The 6,454-nt window shown below is 43.2% G+C and overlaps 1 pseudogene; it reads left to right on the top strand.

Annotated features, from left to right (window-relative positions):
* The first annotated feature begins 1,109 nt into the window (after positions 1 to 1,109).
* LOC102426431 lies at positions 1,110 to 1,877 on the top strand (annotated as a pseudogene).
* The last annotated feature ends 4,577 nt before the right edge of the window (positions 1,878 to 6,454 follow it).

Raw genomic sequence — 6,454 nt, 5'->3', positions numbered from 1 at the left:
TCTCTCTCTCTCTCTCTCACACACACACACACACACACACTGATCCATAGGAAACTGAAGACTCAAGGGACCCCTCCGCAGACTCTAGAGCTCCCTTTCTGTCTCTCCCTCATATCTAGTAAGTACTCTTCCTTCAAGTTCTAGCTGCTCCCTAGATACTCAGCCTTGTTTTCCAAACGAACACTGGGTCCCTTCTCCTGCACTGCAGCCCTAACGCTCTCCCCAGACATTAACCGGGATCATTGCAGGGCTTAATCATTTGTTCCCTCCTTCAGGGATCACTGTCCTGTGTTGTCTACTGTCCATTGACTTGAATACCATTGTTTTATATATTTGTCTGGTTTTGCCCTTTGCTGTCGTCTGTATTATTTATTACTTCATCTTATTTAGAAGTGGAAATCTGAATACAATCTCTTTGTAGCAAAATCCATGGTTTAAAATTTGTTAATGAATCTCTGGTAAGCCAATTTCAGTCCCCTTGAGGGAGATGCTCATGACTCACAATGGCCTTTCCAGGTCACTCTCTCTGAAGCCTGATATTTTGAATGAGGAAACTGAAATAGAGATAATAAGTAATTAGCTAAGGTTACAAGAGGGAAATGACAGGCACTAGAAACAAATCCAGGTGAGTCTTTTGCCAAAGCCCACATTCTTTACTCCATTATGCTTCTTACACCTGCAAGTGAGTTATGGAGGCCATGTTTGATATCAGAGACTAAGTGACTAAAGTCCAACAAAAATACCAGTATTGTGAAATCCCAAGGTCAGGTGGCAAGGAGAGTCTCAATTGAGAATAGACTTGATTTCTACAAACTAATTTTCTTCTTCCTCCCTACCTCTAATTCTCTCCTTTTTTCCCCTCCTACCATGTACTTTTACTGGATTTATCAGGTTCATCATCTAACAGTTGATTGAGATTAAAATCCTCTAATCAGTCAGAAAGGTGGTAAAGTGGTATTGCTAGTCAAAGCCCCATTTAAAAAAAATAAAAGCAAAAGAAAATAAATGAAACTGACCATTGAAACACTGGTGACAGGGTAGCTCAAAGATTACTCTTTATCTGCTGCTTGGACCTCACTTTCAGCTTCTCGCCTTCCTCCCTGAACAGCATGAGCTTCAGCACCCACTACAACTTCTCCACAAACTTCGGAACCCAGGGCTTTGTGCAATAGCCCAGCCACCCGGCCAGCCAGCCAGCATCTATGCAGGCGCTGAGGTTTTCGGCTTCTGGTTCTCTGTGTCTTACTCTACCAGTGTGCAGGGCAACTGGGGGTCCCAGGGCCTGGCTACGGAGATGACACGGTTCTGGTGGGCAATAGGGAGCATCCAGAGTAAAAAGGAGACTATGCAATGCCTGAATGACTGCCTGGCCTCCTACCTAGAAAGAGTCAGGAGCCTTGAGGCTGACAATCAGAGATTGGAGAGCAAAATCCAAGAACACCTGGAGAAGAGAACCCAGGTCAAAGACGGGGGCATTATTGTTTCAAAACCATCAAGTCCCTGAGGGCTCAGATCTTTGCAAGTTCTGTGGACAATGCCCATATTGCTCTGCAGATCGCCAATGTCCGTCTTGCTGCTGAAGACTTCAGAGTCAAGTATGAGACAGATCCGGCCATACACCAGGGTTTGGAGAGTGACGTCAATAGGCTCTGAAAGGTCACTGAGACCCCAATGTCACTTGACTGCAGCTGGAGACAGGGATTGAGGCTCTCAATAAGGAGCTGCTCTTCTTGAAGAAGAACCACAGGGAGAAAGTAAATTGTCTACGAAACCAGATTGCCAACTCTGGGTTGACTGTGGAAATAAATGCACCCAAATCTCAGGACCTCAGCAAGATCATGGTGGACACTGTGGCTCAGAAGAGAGTCTGTTTCTAGAGCATTAATCACTAACTGTCTCTAAACGTCTTAAGAGATCATGACACATTTTATAAAACCTTACTTATTTTAGTTTAAGGTACTAGGAAAACAAAATACATGGCTCATAACGCTTTACATGAAGAAAGTGTGGGTTGGGAAATCAAACCAATAAGAAGCTAATCTGAGTCCCAGGAGGGAAATCCCTGGTCTAGAAATTGGTGCAGGAGTCAGCAACCTCTCCCAGGCGTGGCAACAGGAAACATGCTGTGATTTGTTTAGTGACATGGTGGCCAAAGCTCTGGAGAGTCATGTGCAAGCATGTGCATGGACACGGGGAAAACCCACCCAGCCAATGCACCAATTTTTAAGTTAATCTCTTCTCACTCCGTCCCGTTACATCCCAAATCTTCAGGTTTCTGCAGAGCTGAGAGCCTGAGGCCTGCTTAGCTTTCTTCTAGCTTGTCCCCTATCTCTGGAGCAACCAGGTTCTCAGTGACACAATATTTACCACATATAGCATAGTGTCTGGAACATGAGAAGATATTTCAATAAACATGGTTAGCACCTGTGAGGCAAATGTTGACTGATTATTTTGTCCTTGCACCTTGACATGCTTGGAAAGATCTCAACAAGGACTTGGCATGTCTCTTCAGAAAGCTCCCAGTCCCTGAATTGAAGGGTGTAATAACAGAAGGGAGACCACATACTGACTTGCAGTCATGCTACTGGATAAAAACTGGCCAGGGAGGATAGCTAACTCAAACACAAAGAATTTCTAAGCCACAGGACTCTCCTAAGATTTCGTGTGTGAAACCAGTTTTCTAGATGGCAATTCTGTGGGAAAGAAGGAAAGAATGTAGTTGGTAAGTTTGTTGGTTATTCTTAGCCCCAAATCTCACTGGGGCTATGACTCTATAAATAATCCCATTAATGTGGAAGAAGTGTATCATTTTGTAAAAACAAAACTGAAACACAACAGAAATAGAAATCAAAGAGCTGATTTGCATGTTCTTTTGCCCTACCAAAGAAAGGCAAGAGAGAGGGAAAGAGGGTTCTTTCAAAACGTAACCTTCCTTGATTCTTTTGAAACATGATTTTCTAAATGTTCAGATTTATGAATAATTATTGGAGGGTCACCTATCAAGTAAAGTAAACTATGCAAATTCATTTTCTATTGCTCCATAACAAAACATCCCCAAATTTACCAGCTTCAATCAATAAACATTATTTCACAATTTTTGTGGGTCAAGGATTTGGGAGTGTGTTGCTGGGTCTCTCATGAGGTTGCGTTCAAGCTCTTGGTGGGGGGCTGCTGTCTCTGGTGCCCGCCTGGCTCTTGTGGAGCCACTTCTGAGCTGATCTTGCTGTTGTTGATGGGAGGGGTTAGTCCTTCACTATGTGGGCCTCTCTATAGAATCGCTCACAAAATGGCTTCCCCAGAGCAAGTGACGAGAGAGAGAGAGAGAGAGAGAGAGAGAGAGAGAGAGAGAGAGAGAAAGAGAGAACAGCACAATGCAAGTCACAGACCTGTTATCACCTTATTTTGGGAGTGACATACAATCGCTTCTGCTGAGTGGTATTGGTCACAGTGATCAGTGTGGGAGGAAACGGCCCAAGCATGCAAATACCAGGAAGTGAGAGTTTTGGGGACCAACCTGATGGCTGGTTGCTACACTATTCCAATGGTCCTACACAGATTTGGTCTGCAGCCTCGTGGTTCCTCTGTCTAGGACACTGTGATGACAAAAGTTTGAGGTGTGATGAACTAGTTGGTGTCCATGGTACAGAGTGGGTAGGCTTACCACCACACACAGACTGTGTCACTAGTCGTTCTTTTATCCTATTAGAAGTCCAAGGCGTGCATCTTCAAATGGTGAATGTATTGTGCTAGGTTTGTATATGAAGCAAACTTATAATTAACCACGTAGTTTAGAATGTATTTAGGAAATAGAATGATGTGAACAAATGTGGATACACTGAGTATTTTACAGTAAGAACCAGTTCCAGGTCCGTGTGTGTTACTCGCTAGAACTACGTCAGGCAAGTCACCTAACCCCTTTGAGCTTATGATATCAACTATAAAATGAGTGTGTGGTATTAGGTGGTTTCTAATAACACTGCTATTTCTAAAAAATGGTTATTTTATGATATTCTAATTATGGAAAATTCCCAATAAGATGCATTTCAGAGTATAATTTTCTAGACAATAGCATCTCTAAAGTAAGAGAAATGCATCACAGATGGGCCCGTAATCTATCTGAATCAGATCAAGATTAGTGACTGCATTCGCTTATGACAAACTGCCATATGCTGGGCCCCTGGGATATTCAGGGCTGGCGTCAGAGGATGGTGTGTAAGCACTGCAGAGGTTCGTCCTATAGGGGCCAGAGAGGTGTGCCCCCAAAGCACAGTTTTCATAGGTCACATATGCAGCATGTGGTCATGTCTATCCCCACAGGTCTAGGCGTATACCTTTTTTCATTTACATGCCATAAAGTTGACTTATGTTAAGTGTACAATTCAATGACTTTTAGCAAGTTACAGAGTTATGCAATCATAACCACAATCTAATTTTCATCATTCCCAAAAGGCCTTATATCCATTTGTAGTCAATTGCTTTTCCAACTCCAATCCCCAGGCAACCACTAAGTCTACTGTCTCTATAAATTGTCTTTTCTGGAATTTTCATACAAATGGAATCATACACTATGTAGTCTCTTGCACCTAGTCCCTTCATATAGGAAGAGGTGTTCAAGGTGCACCCATGTTGTAGTATGTATCAGCAGTTTGTTCTTTTAATTTCAGAATAATATTCATTTGTACGGGCATTTTGTTTATCTCTTCACCAATGTATGGACATTTGGGCTACTTCCACTTTGGAGCTGTTAGAAATAATTCTGCTATGAACATTTCTGTCAAATCTTTGTGAACATATGTTTTCATTTCTCTTAGATATATACCCAAGTAATGGAATTTCTGGGTCACATGGATTAAATTCTATCAAGTTTTTAAAAAACTGCCAAACTATTCTTGAGAGTGGCTACGCCATTTCACATTGCCATTTTTTATTATATCAACAGGCATTGATGGGCAGTGAGGAAAGTGTAAACTGGGGAGTCTCTTCTTGTCAGGGTGACCCCAGCTCCCGAAGACCTTATGCCTACCTGACAATGAAGTTTTGGGTCAGTGACCATTGAAACAATTGTTTTCTGGACTAAATTCTTCCTGATTGTACTAAGAAGCAATCCCTATTGCCCTACCTGGTTTGGCTCAGTGGATAGAGCATTCCACAGACTGAAGGGTCCCTGGTTCAATTCCAGTCAAGGGCACGTACTTTGGTTGCAGGTTCCCCAACCCAGGTAGGGGTGCGTGTCTCTCTCACATCAATGTTTCTCTCTGTCTTTCCCTCTCCCTTCCACTCTCTCTAAAAATCAATAGAAAAATATCCTTGGATGAGGATTAACAAAACAAAAAAAAGAAGAAGCAATCCCTGCTTAGTTGTGTGGGTGCTATTGTATGTTCTTTTTCACTATCGAGACAGCCCAAAGCAAAGTTCTAAAAAATGTACCTACCGTCCCAAGTAGTTCATTTTATTGCATAAATGCCAATCTCTTTGTAGCCAATATTTAGACCTCAGAAAGAGACAATGTATTCCAGAAAATGGTCAAAGATATCTTTATATTAATCTAATATTTTGCTTGTGAAAAAGTATCCTGCAGGTGAGGAAAGTTCTCTGTATTTTATTTAGGAGAATGCCTGCATCATTTTCCTCTGTAGTTAGTTTAAAGGATCTTTAAGACATGGATGGACCTAAAGAGTAATATGCTAAGTAAGTCAAACAGAGAAAGACAAATACCATATGATTTCATTTATATGCAGAACTAAAAAAGAATATAAATCAACAAACAAAACAGAAACAAGGTCACAGATACAGAGAACATTTTGATGGTTCCCAGATGGGAGGGGGTCAAGGGGTGGGTGAAAAAAGTGAAGGAATTAAAAAGTACAAATTGATAGTTATAAAGAGTCACAGGGATGTAAAGTACAGCTCAGAAAATCTATAATAATAAAAGCGTAATATGCTAATTAGACTGGACAGCCGAACAACCTTCCAGACATCCTTCCAGACAACCTTCTGGACGAAGCCAGGGCTGCAAGGGCTGAGGCAAGCCACCGCAGCTGCAAGGACCAAGCCCCTTTCATGAATTTCGTGCATCGGGTCTCTAGTATAGTCAATAATATTGTAACAATAAAGAGGTGATATGCAAATTGACCCTCACTCCATCGCGTCGTCACAAGATGGCTGTGCCCACAGTGGAGGCAGGGTTCCTGTAACACATGATGGCTGCACTCACAGTGGAGGTGGGGTTCCCATAACGAGCCATAACAAGCAATCAGCAGGGACCTGAGGCTGCGCTCCCTCACCCGGCAGGGCTTGACGGGGGACCACAGGCCGCACCCCCGGCCCAGTGGGGCTTGACAGGGGACCTCAGGCCATGCCCCCCCACCCAGCAGGGCTTGACGGGGGACCTCAGGCCATGCCCCCCACCCCAGGCCATGGGACCTGAGGCCCTGCCCCCTGCCCTGACACTGGG

Source organism: Myotis lucifugus, unplaced genomic scaffold (genome assembly GCF_000147115.1).
Source record: "Myotis lucifugus unplaced genomic scaffold, Myoluc2.0 scaffold_311, whole genome shotgun sequence".
Taxonomy (NCBI): domain Eukaryota; kingdom Metazoa; phylum Chordata; class Mammalia; order Chiroptera; family Vespertilionidae; genus Myotis; species Myotis lucifugus.
The sequence above is the reverse complement of the archived record's forward strand: the minus strand, read 5'-3'. Positions and strand labels throughout refer to the sequence as shown.